This window comes from Bubalus bubalis, chromosome 23, assembly GCF_019923935.1.
Source record: "Bubalus bubalis isolate 160015118507 breed Murrah chromosome 23, NDDB_SH_1, whole genome shotgun sequence".
Classification (NCBI taxonomy): Eukaryota; Metazoa; Chordata; class Mammalia; order Artiodactyla; family Bovidae; genus Bubalus; species Bubalus bubalis.
The window spans coordinates 12,541,241-12,559,484 of NC_059179.1; the positions used below are offsets into that span (position 1 = coordinate 12,541,241).

Below are 18,244 nucleotides of genomic sequence, written 5' to 3' on the forward strand. Positions count from 1 at the left end.
AATTGGAACACTGTGGCTATATTCAAGTTGAAAAACTTCCATTCATTCAAAATACCATAAAGAATGAAAAGATAACCCACAAATTACAAAACAATGCTTGCAACCATATAACAAACAAAGCATCATATGTAGTAAATGCAAAGAACTTCTCCAAGTTATAAGAAGGCAAACCAAATAGAACAGGCAAATGATATGAACAGCCAATTCAGGTGACTAATACCACTAGAATGGCAATACCATATGAAAAGTTGCCTAATTTAGCCAGCAAACTGGAAAATATACATGAAAATCCACATGACACCATTTCACTCTGTCATATCACAAAAACTTAAAAGTTCAACAACACACACTGGCAGAAAATGGAGACTTATCCTACGCTGCCAGTGGGCGGGTTAAGTGATGTGATCAACTTTAAGAATTAAAGCTGGAGACACAGTCTATGAGTCAGAAATTCCACTCCTACATAAAAGCTCTGGAGAATTCATCTACCTGTATATCATGAAATGCATACGATAATATTCAGAACAAAATAATGTTCTTGTTGAAAATTATAATACCCAAAACAGAAAAGTCAGTAATTATGGAATATTCATGAAAATAGCTGATATATAACAAAGAAAATGGGTGAATTAGAGCTGTATGTTCTTCAACATGGCTGAATCTCAAACGTGTAGAATTAAAGATGTAAGTTGAACAGTATATATGAAGATCTTCATAGGAAATTTTAAATCATTCAAAGCATCATCATCATTGCTTTCTGAGATATAAGTATGTATAGAAGTATAAATAAATGTGTTAGAAAGAAACACCAAATTCAGGATAATGGTTACCTCTGGGAAGGGGAAAGGTGGGGTGATAAGAAAGAGTTAGAGAAGTAGAATATGGGTTGTCAACATAAAATAGTAATATTAATATTTGTTACAGTTTTCTTTAGGCTTTCAGGGGCCCTGCTGCTGCTGCTGTTTAGTCACTAAGTCGTGTCCAACTATTCTGTGACTCCCATGGACTATAGTCTGCCAGGTTCCTCTGTCCATGGGATTTTTTAGGCAAGAATTACTGGAGTGGGTTGCCATTTCCTTCTCCAGGGGATCTTCCTGATCCAGGGATCGAACACAAGTTTCCTGCTTGGTAGGCAGATTCTTTACTGCTGAGTGACCTGGGAAGCCCCTTCCAGTGTCTTAATATTATATAATAAATTTGATATTTTCAAAGATATAAGCAAGACCCGACACAGGGAGAAAGGTCAGCACTGAAAATGACTCTCAGGAACAGAATCATGCCTACCTGGAGTCTTACGGTCATGCGTGGAGATCCAGACTTGGAGCATTACCAAGAAATACACAGATGAGGGGAAGTTGGGAGTCAGTGGACAAAACAGAGGACATGACTGCTTGCCTGGACTCTTACTATGGATCCCTCCAGGCTGACACTCTGGCAACACTTGCAGCCAAGGCAGCTCTCATTCTCACTTGGGACAGTAAAACTTCTGTCCAATTTAAGCCCCTAGCTGCTGCCTCCAATTATCTCTGAGTTCAAGTCTCATCCAGAAGACTCGAGGCAGTTGATCTGATTTCCATATAGATTTCCTATATTCCTGATTTTCCTATAGATCCAAAAAGTCAATAAACTAAAGGGGCACTTTTAATAGGATCTCTTACTTTTCTGTCTCAAAAAAAAAAAGCAAATACTGCTTTCTGGAAATTGATCAGATACTTGCCACTAGGCTTCAGTGTTGTTTGAAGCTCGTCTGGCATTTAAGCTAGCCCGTGCTATTCTCATGCTGGACATAAACAACCTTATGGAACATTAACATCAGATATGATAACTCTGAGTCCATGATAAATTGAGACAAAACAAAGCCACTTCATAACTTTGTCTAAGCACAGGAAAATGCACAATCACACACTTAAGACCAAATACACCCCTTGCCTGACTGGTATGAGAGACTGATCTTCTTTACCTATTACAGCATTGTCCTTGCTCTCTTTTGCCCTTCCTACAGATAAGATTGATTGATACAGCCAATCATAAAATTGCGTTTTTGACAGTACCCAACATAGAGCAAATTTTCACTTCCTTAGACCCTCCTAAAAATCACTCAGCCAATACCCAAATCTTATAATAGGATCTTTCTGACACAACCTTACTGAGAGGCTCCACAGTTCCTTATGATGTGCGCTGTCACTCACTGCAGTGAGTAATAAACCCAACTTCAATTACACGTATATCCCTGGTAGTGTTTGGCTGGAGGGCATTGACACTTGCCATCACCTATCTTCAAGGAAAGCCAATTACCTATTGAAGTGAAACCACAATTTCTCAAACTGTTCAAACAGTTATGCCTACCACTTTGAAGTACAGAAAAGTTGATAGGAAGATGAAATACTGACTACTACCCCACATCAGAACTCTAAGTAATAATCTCCAATTTCACACAATTTCCTCCTTGTTGATCATGATCATAAACATAAAAATCGCCTCCATTGGCATTTGTTTTTCATCTGAGCAGAATACAAGAACTATTTTTTTCATGGCCTGGGAGACAATGATGTAACTTGTACATCAACAAGTACTTGTACTAGAAACTTGTACATCCAACTAGTAAGCAGAATGCAAAGGGGCACTCAAACCCAGAACACTGTCTAAAACCAGAGTCCACACTTCATCACTGCGTCTGTCATCTTCAAAATGATCAATAGTTGTAGTACAGAAGAGAGAGGATGAACAGTCCAACCAGAAAACAGCATGTGTGAAAAGACGAATAAATCATCTCTCTGGGTTCCTGGCATGGCAAATGTTTACATGTGATTCAAGAGTAAGCTCCGGAGAAGGCAATGGCACCCCACTCCAGTACTCTTGCCTTGAAAATCCCATGGACAGAGGGGCCTGGTGGGCTGCAGTCCAGGGGGTCGCTAGGAGTCAGACATGACTGAGTGACTTCACTTTATTTTTTCACTTTCATGTATTGCAGAAGGAAATGGCAACCCACTCCAGTGTTCTTGCCTGGAGAATCCCAGGGACGGGGGAGCCTGGTGGGCTGCAGTCTATGGGATCGCACAGAGTTGGACACGACTGAAGCAACTTAGCAGCAGCAGCAGCAGCAAGAGTAAGCTCTGTGGAGGGAGATGTAGCAAGTGATGGCATTTGTGAGAGGAATAGTTAAATCCTAAGTATGGCTTGGGAAGGTCAGACAGGGTCACATGTGTCAGATGACAACTTTGGATAGTATTTCATGGCCAACAGAGGTTTTAAGACATGGATGGAGGCAAAGGTGTGTGATCATTAGAGCTAAGTTTCAAAATGGTAACTGAACACAGTGAAAGATTTAAAGAGGAGAAAGAACTGATGGCCTATGGGAAACACATTTTATGAAACATGTCTCAAAATTAACAACAAATGTAGGCATTTATTCTATATATAAATCTCTCCACATCCAGGTGAGATATCTTTGCTGTTATTTCAACACCCGTGGGTTTTAAACAACCATACTAAGCTTTCATAGCTCAGGGAGTGATAATGCAGCTCAGTTAAATTATGAGTTCTAATTAGGGTTTAATTAGAAATAGAAAGCAGCTTGGTTGGAATCAGGCTTTTGATAGCTAGCAACAAAGCTTCATCTGCATCTTTGTTAGAGAATTTTTTTAAAAACCCTCTATGTGCTGAATTAAGGAAGATGGTGATTCTGAGTCTATTCTTCAAAGCCCATGGGCTCCATGAATCACCACTAGGCAATATTGGAGAGAAATACTACAGGAGAGCATTTGTGGTATTACAGAGCAGAAATACCACTGCATTTGTATTCCTGCTTCACTTCCCAAACCCTGTTGAAAGCCTACACCCAGAAAACAAAGGTGACAGGTAATAGATTTCATCTTGACTAAATTTTATGCTATTGAGGGCATGGCAACCTATTAAAGTATTCTTGCCTGGAGAATCCCATAGACAGAGGAGCCTGGTGGGCTACAGTCCATGGGGTCACAAAGAGTTGGACACAACTGAAGTGACTTAGCACAAACTTAACACTAATCAAAGGTTAGGGACTGAAGAGATTCTGAGAAAATGTGCCTTGGCACAACAAGGAAGACGATTTGGGAGAGATTTTGATAGATAAGCTACAGGGGTGAGTGGTGGCAACAGAGACAGTGACTTAACACCTGGAAGTGCTCTCTCCAAGCAGAAGAAAAGAAATCAGAACAAGGATTCAGGGACTTCCTTGGTGGTGCAGTGGATAGGAATCCATCTACCAATGCAGGGCATACGGGTTCGATCCCTGGTCCAGGAAGACCCCACATGCCACGGAGCAGCTAAGCCTGTGTGCCACAATTACTGAGCCCATGTTCTAGAACCCTCAAGACCCACTACTGAAGCCCATGAGCCTAGAGCCCATGCTCTTCAAGAGAAGCCAACACAATAAGCAGCCCACATACCACAATGAAGAATAGCTCCCACTCTCCACAACTAGAGAAAGCCCATGCAGAGCAATGAAGAACCAATGCAGCTAAAAATTAATGAATTTTTAAAAAAGAACAGGGATTCATCATAGCCTTATAGGAGTCAAACATAGCCTTATAAGCACTTGATACATTTGTTCTATCCAATATATCTTATAATTATTTTCTATACTCCCTTATATCTCATGATCTCCCTCCTAGTGGGTCAGAAGCATTCACATTGTCTCTAGAAGAATTAAATCCCTTATGGCAAGATAACCAAGAAAAACAGTAAATATTGAGATTTTATTTTATTCCTAAAATAGGTTTTTCTATTAACAGAAGAAATAGTTGTGAAAGTCTTAACTCACAAGAGGAGGGTTGGCTGAAGACTCTTAATGATCAAAGGGAAAGCTGTGAAAGAGACAGGAAATGACAATAGGTTGGAAAGACAATGGAAGACATTGATTCCCCAGACCAAATGAGGATGACCTGGCCTGGGAAAGGTGGGGTGAGCTTGGAAGAGATTGTTGTAACCAAAACAGTGGCCTAGCGGAAAGAAGCAGATCTGGCAGCCTGCTGGCCTGGGAAGAAATACATTAGTTCAAGTAATACATGCATAAAATACAGTCATTGAGAAGTGTAGCGGTCAACTGTTATTTTACAGGCTTGAAAATAAGTTTCACGTTTTGTCAGTTGAACTCAAATGTATGAAATGAGTGTTTTACTGGAGTGTGCCAGAGTTGCAATGATATATGGAGACATAGGGGAGAGAAGGCCGGAGAAGGCAATGGCACCCCACTCCAGTACTCTTGCCTGGAGAATCCCATGGACAGAGGAGCCTGGAAGGCTGCAGTCCATGGGGTCGCTAGGAGTCGGACACGACTGAGCGACTTCACTTTTCACTTTCATGCATCGGAGAAGGAAATGGCAACCCACTCCAGTGTTCTTGCCTGGAGAATCCCAGGGACGGGGAGCCTGGTGGGCTGCCGTCTATGGGGTCGCACAGAGTTGGACACGACTGAAGCAACTTAGCAGCAGCAGCAGGGGAGAGAAGGCAGCAGGGTCTATTCCGGATTCAAAAGAGTTGCTTGTGCAACCAACTCAGTTGGCATTTGGCTACGTGAACAGAGATACAAAGCACCCCTCCAGTTTGCCTTCCCTAACCCAACTCACATGGCAACTCTACTCATGCTGATAATGTTATAATGAGCTTTGGAAAAAGAGCATAATAATAGAGTAGAATCATAAAGTGAAGAGATTAACTGGTTACTCAAAGGGAAACCTTTGGGTGTTGAGATCATCTTGGACACACAGTTGTTGTTCAGTCACTCAGTCATGTCTGACGCTTTTCAACCCCATGGACTGCAGCATGCCAAGCCTCCCTGTCCTTCACCATCTCCCAGAGGTTGCTTAAACTCATGTCCATTGAGTCGGTGATGCCATCCAACCATCTCATCCTCTGTCGTCCCCTTCTCCTCCTGCCTTCAGTCTTTCCCAGTATCAGGGTCTTTCCTAATGAGTCAGCTCTTTGCATCAGGTAGCCAAAGTATTGGAGCTTCAGCTTCAGCATCAGTCCTTCCAATGAATATTCAGGACTGATTTCCTTTAGGATTTGCTGGTTGGATCTCCTTGCAGTCCAAGGGACTCTCAAGAGTCTTCTCCAACACCACTGTTCAAAAGCATCAATTCTTCAGGTCTCAGCCTTCTTTGTGGTCCAACTCTCAACCATATATGACCACTGGAAAAACCATAGCTTTGACTACATGAAACTTTGTTGCCAAAGTAATGTCTCTGCTTTTTAATATGCTGGCTGGGTTTGTCATAGCTTTTCATCCAAGAAGCAAGTGTCTTTTAATTTCATGGCTGCATTCACCATCTCCAGTGATTTTGGAGCCCAAGAAAATAAAGTCTATCACTGTTTCCATTGCCTCTCCATCTATTGGCCATGAAGTAATGGGACCAGATGCCATTATCTTTGTTTTTCCATTCTTTGTTTTTTGACTATTGAGTTTGAAGCCAGCTTTTTCACTCTCCTCTTTCACCTTCATCAAGAGGCTCTTTAGTTCATCTTTGTTTCTGCCATAAGGGTGGTGTCACCTGCATATCTGAGGTTATTGATGTTTCTCCAGGCAACATTGAGAACTCCAGTTTGTACTTCATCCAGTCCAGCATTTCACATGATGTACTCTGCATATAAGTTAAATAAGCAGGGTGACAATATACACAGCCTTGATGTACTCCTTTCCCAATTTGGAACCAGTCCATTGTTCCCTGTCTGGTTCTCATGTTTGCTTCTTGACCTGCATACAAGTTTCTCAGGAAGCAGGTCAGGTGGTCTGGTATTCCCATCTCTTTAATAATTTTCCACAGTTTGTTGTGATGCACACAGTCAAAGGCTTTAGCGTAGTCAATGAAGAAGTAGATGTTTTTCTGGAATTTTATTGGTTTTTCTATGATCCAACGGATGTTGCCGATTTGATCTCTGGTTCCTCTGGCTTTTCTAAATCCAGCTTGTGCATCTGGAAGTTCTCCGTTCATGTACTGTGGAAGCTTAGCTTGGAGAATTTTGAGCATTACTTTGCTAGCATGTGAAATGAGTGCAATTGTGTTGTAGTTTGAGTGCAATTACTCCCTCTGGCATAGTCACAATCAGGACAAAAAAAAGGAAATGTCAACTTATGATTTCATTGTATTCCCTTTCTTCTGTTGTCATTATTACTTGGAAAGAAATTCCAGAGCTGATGTTATACATTGTAATTACCATCTATCATCCATATGGATTTTTTAAAGGACATTGTAACACACCAGAATGGATAAAAGATAACTTTTAAATTTTACCTTCATGAAAAATTTACTGAATATTTTATTTATCACCAGTGGTGAGAATGTTGTCTTACATTTTCTGCAGAGGTATTTTGGAGAATACCCTCAAAAGATACAGCTGTAATAAAGTGAGGAAAGCGACTCTGGGTCAAAGATGAAGTTGACCTACAATGCGGTTGCAACTGAATCTCATTCAATCCTACAAGGAACTCTGGACCTGGAATGACCCTTCACAGTTATCCCAAATCGAGCCTTGGGGCTGAGTCTTCATATCCTTCTTCAGTCATAGACCACAGGCCATGGCCTCTAGGGAGGGTAACCTTGGATGAGGCAGTTCCCAAAAGCTCAGGGCAATTCTAGTGGAAGGCATAGCAATGATGTATTGGAGGCAAACATTTCCAGCACTGGAGGATAAGTGATAATGAGAGGAGCTGGCCAAGAATCTCAATATACATTACAAGCTTCACATGAAGTACAGTCAGAGTATTAACATGAGAAACTACTATCTAGGCAATGCTTCAATTCTTGCTCTTAGAAAGACTCCATGAATGCAGGCAGGGTCCCCAGGGACATCAGTGCTCCACCAGCCTACCAGCTTTCATTTACAAACCGCAGTCCCTAACGGTAAGCTACTAGAGAAATTTGGGTCTGCCTGAAAAGCGATGGATGACCACAGTGAGGGGGGGGGCAAAAATACCTACATCTGTTTGTCTAGCTATCCAGTCTGGAGACCATGAAAGGGAGTAAGACGAGTGGGAGATTTATTACCTTTATTTTCCTTAGAATTTCATGTGCAAGTAAATGTAAGCCACCAAGTAAGTAAATGACAACTAACCCCAGTATTCTTGCCTGGGAACCCCCATGGACAGAGGAGCCTGGCGGGCTACAGACCATGGGGTCACAAAGAGTCAGACATGACTGAGTGACTAAGCACAGCACAATACATGCATACATATATGAACATATTTGTATATGTGTGACTTTAATCTTATAAAGTTTCTCTTAAGCTGTTTTTCTTTAACCTTAGTGTTGTCTTTTAATACCTAGGGCTTCCCTGGTGTCTCAGATGGTAAAGAATATGCCTGCAATGCAGGTTCAATTCCTGGGTTGGCAAGAACCCCTGGTGAAAGGAATGGCTACCCACTCCAGTATTCTTGCTTGGAGAATTCTATGGACAGAGGTGGCTGGCAGGCTATGGTTCATGGGGTTGCAAAGAGTCAGACACCAACTGAGTGACTAACATTTTAACACCTCTAATGTCTTTTGCTGATGAAATGCTAATTTTTTGCTTAGAAATTATTTCCATTTAATTTTCTTCTTTTGGTTTAGTTCAAGGTAAATTCAGTATTTTTTTTTTTTTGAGTATAGATTGATGCCTTTTTTCTTAAATTGCTTCTTGCTATTGATCTAGTCATGCTCCTCAATCTGAGTACATCCAGACAGAGATACTAACAATGAGTGGATATCACTCAATATAATTCTGTGTTGCAAACACAGAGAACAGACTTATGGACATGGCTTGTTGGAGAGGAAGGAGAAGGTGGGATATATAGAGAGAGTAACATGGAAACATACATTACCGTATGTAAACTAGATAGCCAATGGGAATTTGCTGTATGACTCAGGGAACTCAACCCAGGTAACAACCTACAGGGGTGGGATGGGGAGGGAGGTAGGAGGGATCTTCAAGTGGGCGGGCACATGGGTAAACATATGGCTGATTCATGTTCATGTTTGGTAGAAACCAGCACAATACTGTAAAGCAATTATCCTTCAATTAAAAATAAATAAATTTTAAAAAATCAAACAGAAAAAAATACACTTCTGTGTTGGGATTTTAAATGATATTTTACTTCTCCTATATTTTTCTATTACTTGAATTTTAAATGAATTTCATTTTTTATCAGGGCTTCCCAGGTGGTGCAGTGGTAAAGAATCTGCCTGCCAAGCAGGAGTCACAAGAGATGCAGTCCCTGGATTGGGAAGATCCCCTGGAGAAGGGAATGGCAACCTACTCCAGTATTTTTGTCTGGAAAATTCCATGGACAGAGGAACCTGTTGGGTTATAGTCCATATGGAGTCACAAAGAGTTATACATGACTGAGCATCATGGCTTTGGCTACCTCTTGAACATCATCTCTCCCTAATGGGGCAGGGTTACTCCAAAGGATATAGTGTAAGAAAAGAAGGGGAGAAAAAAGGAGAAGCCATCCAGCAACTAGAAGAGTGCTCTGAGGAGCTGTATGAAATGGAGGGTTATAATAGGCAGCAAGAGGGTGGGGCAAGAAGGTTTCTTTTCTTAATCAAACTAAGATAAATGATAACATTACAATTTAAGGAGAAAATACAGGAGGAGGAACATGGAGCTCCATTAAGCTTTATTTCAGTATAGATAATCTTTTTATTCCCATTTCATTACTTCAACTTCAAATTGATGAAATGAAAACCAGGAACAGAGACAGTCCTGTGTCTGGTCCAAGAGAACTGAAAATTGAAATGATCAGTTGAAATGATCAGAAGCATGGGACTATGAAGTGGCTTTTTTACTTTCATTTTTTAAAATATAGTCTTAATTTGTATATTTCCTCAAAATAAGTCTCCTGGAGGAAATATAAAATATGGATGTGAAAGTGAAACAATTCAAATGAGCCCCCTACTGGGATCACACTTAAAATCATGGATTAAGGAACTAACAAAAAAAAGAGCAAATTTTAATTTAACGAATAGGGTAAAGGTTACTTTCCTTCATGTTTCTTACTCTGCTTTTGGAATTTGCTTTTTTTTTTTTTTTAATTACAGAAAAGAAAAAACTTTGGAAAAGTACAGGAAGATGCATATGAAGAATAATGATCATTCATAATTTCATTTCCCAGAGGCAGCTACCATTAACATTTTAATTTCAGGGTTTTTTCCTAAGCATTTTTATTGGCATCTGGAATCAAATAATAAATATATATATGTATATATATTGTTTTCTCTATGTAACATGATATATTGAAAAGTTCTTACGAACTTTTATACAAATAGATGATTGAAGAAATCATAAAATGTAAATTAAACTCATCCTGCCACCTAGATATACGCAATTTTTGTTCTATGTACTTCCAAGGAAATGGCAACCCACTCCAGTATTCTTGCCTGGAGAATCCCAGGGATGGGGGATCCTGGTGGGCTGCCGTCTATGGGGTCGCACAGAGTCGGACACGACTGAAGCGACTTAGCAGCAGCAGCAGTACTTCCAAGCTTTCTTTTTTTCAAGCTTCAGCAACTTTTATTTTCATGGGTGAGAGAATCCCTGCCACCAGGGGCAAGAAGTGGGAGCTGAGAACCAACTGTTAGGTTCTGTGCCCAAGACACAGGCTGCTGCCTGAAGCCTACTCTCCATACAATCATTGACAGCAAGGCCCTCATAGGAGGCTCCGGCCAGAGTCAATGGCAGCTTCTGAGCAGCCAGGAATTGGGTAGCTGACTCCAATTTTTGCCAGTGGCCTAATGTATACTGCGGGATCGAGTTCTGGTGTAGATGGACCAAGCAGTGACTTGGTAGCTCATTCAGTCCTACTTGAGTCGCAGTAGCTTTCTCTGCCTCCTGTTGGAACAGTTCCTGAGATAAGACAGCCCCTGGCTTCTAGTGTCTGTAACCGGGAACCTCCCATGATCACAGTCACTCTGAGGCCAGGGGCCTTCCATCCTGCTCAGGGAAAGCAATGGAGTCATACACAATTTCCAGGATGACTGGGTCTTCTGAGGATGGCACCAAATGTCCAAATCCCTGGACAGGCAGACGAGCTCCTTGGTACTGCAGACTCGCCACAGCCACAGACACAACAGTGATGGTACTCAGGGCACAGGCCAGAGGTGCAGCCTCAGCAGAGAGCAGCTTGCTGAGCACTGAAGCTGGAATGGCACTAATAATGTGGTCCGCCTCCAGGCTGCTGTCCCCTAGAGACACCTTCCAGCGCCTTCTGCCTGGAGACTGAGCCCACAGACAGGCTGGCCTTGGAGAACACTGACACCCCTACTAGTCAGGTGGGTGTTGACGGCCTGGGGCATTGTCTCCAGCCCTCCACGAAGTGACTACTCACATCATGATGCACTCAGCCTGAGCTTGGCGAAGAAGTGCTGAACCCAGCTGTGGGCCCCACCCTGCCCCCAGCAGCGGCTCCAGTTATATGGAACGATAGGTTTGCTCAGCTTGGAAGAGACTGGGAAAGCAGGACCTGATGCTGAGCTCACGGCTGTGAGCTCAAATACTCCATGGCAAAAGACGTCACCTCAGAAGCAAGGCACGCTGAGCAAGACTGTGTACAGTCTCATCAGGGTCTTTGCCACGAGGGGTGGTCAAATCCCTCAGTCCAGCCCAGAACAGAAGTTTGGAGAAGGGAGGTGAAGGGCGGAGGAGCCCCCTGATGTGCCAGAGGGCAAGGCAGGTAGAGCACCACCTACATACAGGAGCCTGCTCTGGGCACCTGGATGGCCTCCCAGGCCAGGCAACACTTCTGAGTTCAAGCCAAGCTCAGAAACCAGGAGCAGGGTCCAGGCTCCCAGGGCTGCCCCCCGAGCAAATTCCTTGAGGTCCAAATTCAAAAATAACACCATCTGGCCCTCATACTGAGCGGATCCAGCCTCCCAGGCACTCGCTGCCCTCCACCAAGACCACCTGGTGGGGAAAGGGGGCCCGGATCAGGTAGTAACTGGCAGCCAAGCTGCTGATCCTTCTGACCAGCACAACTACGGTCCAGCCCATGAAGAAACCTGTGGGTGAAGAGGCACCACGAGGGGAACGAGAAAAATGAGGTGAAAGGAGAAGGTCCAGGTCTCAGCACATCACCCCACTGGTGTTCCTGGGGGACAGGGGAGGTGGATAAGGGCCACACCCACGCTATCTGCTCGTGCAGGGCTTGGGGATCCAACTGGAGGCCTGTGTTCTGCAGCGCTTTCCCTCCCACTCCTCTCAAGCTTTTTTTAATAGTAAAATTAAACAGAACCTTCTGACCAGTTTCTTAACAATAGATCATAACCAAACCAGGTATCTGTAATTTCCTGTTATTAAAAAACAAAATGTTTAAGGCACATCCTTGCTTATATTGGACACTTATCCAATTATTTCCTCAGGAGAAACATCTAGAGGTGAAATGCTTGCATCAAATTGTAGTAACATTTTTAATACTATTTCCAAGACTTCTGAAAGGCTGTACAAACACGTAGTTGTACTGAAAGTACCTAAGAATGTTTGTTTCACAAGTGGCAATTTTGAATATTTCTATTAAACTTAGTTTTGTAATTTAATAGGAAAAAGCCTTTATTGTCTTAAATTGCATGCCTTTGATTACTATCAAGGCTAAGTATTTTCACAGAATTACTATATTTTCTTCTATTTCTAGACTTTACATATTTTTATTGATATGCTTATTCATTATAACCATTTAAAATGTGAGTCAACATTACTTCTTTATCATTTATGTTTTTAATATAATCATTTTTCTCATCTAATTGAATTGGCTAATATTAAAGAGTAAAGGTAAATAGTAATTTATACCAGAAGCTTTTTTTCATTTTCATACAGTTCATGGGGTTCTCAAGGCAAGAATACTGAAGTGGTTTGCCATTGCCTTCTCCAGTGGACCACATTCTAGCAGTCATGTATGGATGTGAAAGCTGGACCATAAAGAAAGCCGAATGCCAAAGAATTGATGCTTTTGAACCGTGGTGCAGGAGAAGACTCTTGAGAGTCCCTTGGACTGCAAGCAGATCCAACCAGTCAATCATAAAGGAGATAAGTCCTGAATATTCATTGGAAGGAGTGATGCTGAAGCTGAAATTCCAATACTTTGGCTACCTGATGCAAAGAGCTGACTCATTAGGAAAGACCCTGATGCTGGGACAGACTGAAGGGGATGACAGAGGATGAGATGGCTGGATGACATCACCAACTCAATGGACATGAGTTTGAGCAAGCTTCCAGAGTTGGTGATGGACAGGGAAGACTAGTGTGCTGCAGTCCATGGGGTCACAAAGAGTCAGCCATGACTGAGCAACTGAACTGAACAGAAGCTTTGCTCTTATCATGGTTTTAATGAGATGAAATCTAGTCTTTCAACAACTAAATATGCCTGATAGCTTGAGATTATTTTTTACATATCAATTTCATCTAATCTTATTTCACTAAACTTAGTTTTTTTAAATCAGGATGTGTTTCAAATTTCAAATGCCTTTTTAGCATCTATCAATATATTTTTTATTGATAATGTAAAAAGCAATTAACTACTTTTTCTAGTATTGAATCTCACTGCATTCTTGAAATTCATCCTCCTTGACACCTAATATTTGAGTCTGTTCAATCTGTTATGTCCTCATTTTCAAAAATACCAGTTGTACATATTTTAGACCTCCCTTATTTACCTTTTGTATCTATAATAAATGATAGAATGACCCCTGTTTCCAAGGCAAATCATTCAATATCACAGTAATCCAAATCTATGCCCCAAACACTAATGTCAAAGAAGCTGAAGTTGAATGGTTCTATGAAGACCTATAAGACCCTCCAGAACTAACACCCAAAAAAAATGTCCTTTTCATCATAGGGGACTGGAATGCAAAAGTAGGAAGTTAAGAGATACCTGGAGTAACAGGGAAGTTTGGCCTTGGGGTACAAAGTGAAGCAGGACAAAGGATAACAGAGTTTTGCCAAGAGAACGCACTGGTCATAGCAAATACCCTCTTCCAACAACACAAGAGAAGACTCTACACATGGACATCATCAGATAGTCAATACCAAAATTTGATTGATTATTTTCTTTGAGCCTAAGATGGACAAGCTATATATTGTCAGCAAAAATAAGACCAGGAGCCAACTGTGGCTCAGATCGTGAACTCCTATCACAAAATCCAGACTTAAATTGAAGTAGGGAAAACCACTAGACCATTCAGGCGTAATCTAAATCAACCCCCTTATGATTATACAGTGGACGTGACAAATTCAAGGGATTAGGTTTGACAGACAGAGTGCCTGAAGAACTATGGATGGAAGTTTGTAACATCATACAGGAGGCAGTGATCAAAATCAGCACCAAGAAAAAGAAATGCAAAAAGGCAAAATGGTTGTCTGAGGAGTCCTTACAAATAGCTGAGAATAGAAGAGAAGCAAAAGCAATGAAGAAAAGGAAAAATATACCCATCTAAACGCATCTAAATGCAGAGTTCCAAAGAATAGCAAGGAGAAATACGAAAACCTTTCTAAGTGATCAATGCAAAGAAATAGAAAAAAACAACACAATAGGAAAGACTAGAGGTCTCTTCAAGAAAATTAGAGGAAGAAAATGGCAACCCACTCCAGTGTTCTTGCCTGGAGAATCCCAGGGATGGGGAAGCCTGGTGGGCCACCATCTCTGGGGTCGCACAGAGTAGAACACAACTGAAGTGACTTAGCAGTAGCATATGGGAACATTTCAGGCTTCCCTTGTGGCTCAGCTGGTAAAGAATACACCTGCAATGTGGGAGGCCTGGGTTCGATCCCTGGGTTGGGAAGATCCCCTGGAGAAGGGAATGATACCCACTCTAGTTATCTGGACTGAAGAATTCCATGGTCAGAATAATCCATGGGGTCACAGAGTTGGACATGACTGAATGACTTTCACTTCATTTCACTTCAAGGGAACATTCATGCAAAGATGGGCCCAAGAAGAGACAGAAACAGTATGGGCCTACAGAAACAGAAGAGATTAAGAAGTGGTAAGAGTACAAAGAAGAACTATACAAAAAAAAATAATATATCTTAATGACCCAGATATCCACGATGGTGTGATCACCACTTACAGCCAGACGTCTTGGAGTGCGAAGTGGGCCTTAGGAAGTATCACTACAAACAAAGCTAGTGGAGGTGATGGAATTTCAGCTGAGCTAGTTCAGATCCTAAAAGATGATGCTATGAAAGTTCTGTACTGAATATGCCACAAATCTGGAAGACTCAGCAGTGATCACAGGACTGGAAAAGGTCAGATTTCATTCCAATCCCAAAGAAGGGAAATGCCTAAGAATATTCAAACTAACACACAATTTCACACAATTTCACTCATTTCACATGCTAGCAAAGTAATGCTCAAAATTCTCCAAGCTAAGTTTCCAGAGTAAGAGAACCAAAAACTTCCAGATCTTCAAGCTGGATTTAGAAAAGGCAGGGTAACCAGATATCTAATTGCTAACATCTGTTTGATCATAGAAAAAGCAAGAGAATTACAGAAAAACATCTCCTTCTGCTTCATTGACTATGCTAAAGCCTTTGACTGTGTGGATCACAACCAGCTGTGGAAAATTCTTAAAGAGATGGGAATACCAGACCACCTGACTTGCCTCCTGAGAAATTTGTATGCAGGTCAAGAAGCAAACATTAGAACCTGACATGGAACAATAGACTGGTTCCAAATTGGGAAAGGAGTATGTCAAGGCTGCAGATTGTCACCCTGCTTATTTAACTTCTATCAGAGTACATCATGAGAAATGCCAGGCTGGATGAATCACTAGCTAGAATCAAGATTGCCCAGAGAAACATCAATAACCTCAGATATGCAGATGACACCACCCTTACGGCAGAAAGCAAAGAGGAACTAAAGAGCCTCTTGATGAAGGTGAAAGAAGAGAGTGAAAAAACTGGCTTGAAACTCAACTTTCAAAAAATGAAAATCCTGGCATCTGGTCCCATCACTTCATGGCAAATAGATGGGGAAACAATGGAAACAGTGAGAGACTTTATTTTGGGAAGGCTCCAAAATCACTGCAGATGTTGACTGCAACCATGAAATTAGACACTTGCTTCTTGGAAGAAAAGCTATGAGAAACCTAGACAGCATATTAAAAAGCAGAGACATCACTTTGCTGACAAAGGTCCACGCAGTCAAAGCTGTGGTTTTTCCAGCAGTCATGTATGGATGTGAGTTGGACCATAAAGAAGACTGAAAGTGAAAGTTGCTTGGTCCTGTCCAAGTCTTTGTGACCCCATGGACTATTCTCTAGGCCAGAATACTGGAGTAAGTAGCCTTTCTCTTCTCAGGGGATCTTCCCAACTCAGGGATTGACCCCAGGTCTCCCACACTGCAGGCAGTATCTTTACCATTTGAGCCACAGGGAAGACCAAGAATACTGGAGTGGGTAGCCTATCCCTTCTCCTGGGGATCTTCCTGACCCAGGAATTGAACCAGGGTCTCCTGCATTGAAGGCAGATTCTTTACCAGCTGAACTATAAGGGAAGCCCTAAAGAAAGCTGAGCACTGAAGGGTTGATGCTCTTGAACTGTGGTGTTGGAGAAGACTCTTTAGAGTCCCATGGACTACAAGGAAATCAAACCAGTCAATCCTAAAGGAAATAAATGCTGAATATTCATTGGAAACAATGATGCTGAAGCTGAAGCTCCAATACTTTGGCCATCTGATGCAAAGAACTAACTCATTGGAAAAGACCCTGATGCTGGGAAAGATTGATGGCAGGAGGAGAAGGGGAACACAGAGGGTGAGAAGTTTGGATGACATCACCAACTTAATGGACATGAGTCTGAGCAAGCCCCAGGAGATAGTGAAGGACAGGGAAGCCTGGTGTGCTGCAGTCCATGGGGTCACAAAGAGTCAGACACAACTGAGCAACTGAACAATAACAACAAATCTTTAATAAACCTTTATTCTTATTGCTCCATTTCAGATGATCTTCCAAGCCATCCATTCTGTCTTTGCTTGAGTTTGTTATTTCTCTACCTTTTGTTACTTTCATTCTGTAGTGTGTAAGGTTTCTTTTCTATTCCTTCTGAGCTTTTCCAACTGGCTTTTCAGATTATCCTGTTATCATATAATCATCTGAGCTTTTCTTATTTTTAGAATGATATTATCTATACTTTATTGGACAACAAAAAAGAGAGAATTACTAAAGTGAACCCTTCCTATCTTTCTTCAGGCAATTCATTTTACAACATATATCATTGATTTCCTTTTGTTTAATACTTTTACCCAATTTTGTATAATTTATCTGCTAGATTCCAGATGAAGAACATTCTATGGAAGAATATGATGTGACCTGGCAATCTGAAGTTTCCCCTTTGATCTCCTTTACCTTCTATCTTATTGACCTAGGGAAAAGTATAATAGAAATGGAAGGAAGGAGAAGGCAAGTCACAGAGGGTTATAATGAAAAATAGACTCTGGAACTTCCCAGGTGGTGCTAGTGATAAAAAAAAAAAAAAAAAAAAAAGCCTGTCAATGCAGGAGACAGAGGAAACACAGTTTCAATTCCTGGATCAGGCAGATTCCCTGGAGAACGGCATGGCAACCCACCCAGTATTCTTGCCTGGAGAATCCCATGGATGGTGGACCCTCACAGGCTACAGTTCATAGGGTCACAGAGAGTCAGACACAACTGAAGCAACTTAGCAGGCATGCTACTTACTAGCTCAAGGTTCAGTAACTAGTATTTTTACTTCTGTATCTTTTTTTTTTATCTGTAAAATGGGGATAGTAATAACTCTTTGATAGGTTATGAAAATTTAGCAAGATAACATTTATTCTCGAGTAGCACCTCTCACATACTAATTGTTGTATAAAGGTTAACATTATTAACTATTATATGGCCATGTAACCTCTCTGATGCAATCTGAAACTGCAACTTTCCTTTTCTTGGGTTCCTCTACCCTACCCCAGGTACCTACTTCAACTAGGAGGGCTGTTCAGAGAAAGTAGAAATGCCTGGAAATGCCATAATAAGGTATATTGTTCAGCTGTACTTCCTTGCATTTTTGTGGTTTTGAACCAAGTCTCTACAGGGACAGTCCACATCTCCCATAAGAGTTCCATTCCTTATTTTGCAGGTCAAGAGTACCTCTCAGCTCTCAGCAAAATCTGGCCAGTGCTTTATAACTTGAGGTTGTTGTAGACATTATCCCTTCTTTTATTGTAGATGATGACTTATGCTCTTCCTACCATTTCTGTCAGTTATTAAGAAAATGATGAGAA

The 18,244-nt window shown here is 41.4% G+C and overlaps 1 long non-coding RNA gene and 1 pseudogene across 2 annotated transcripts in view; both read right to left on the reverse strand.

Moving 5' to 3' along the window:
- Positions 1-18,244, reverse strand: part of LOC123331334 — a 477,797-nt gene that overhangs the window by 416,827 nt on the left and 42,726 nt on the right. The gene's annotated exons all lie outside the window — the stretch shown is intronic.
- Positions 10,527-12,003, reverse strand: LOC102399097 (annotated as a pseudogene).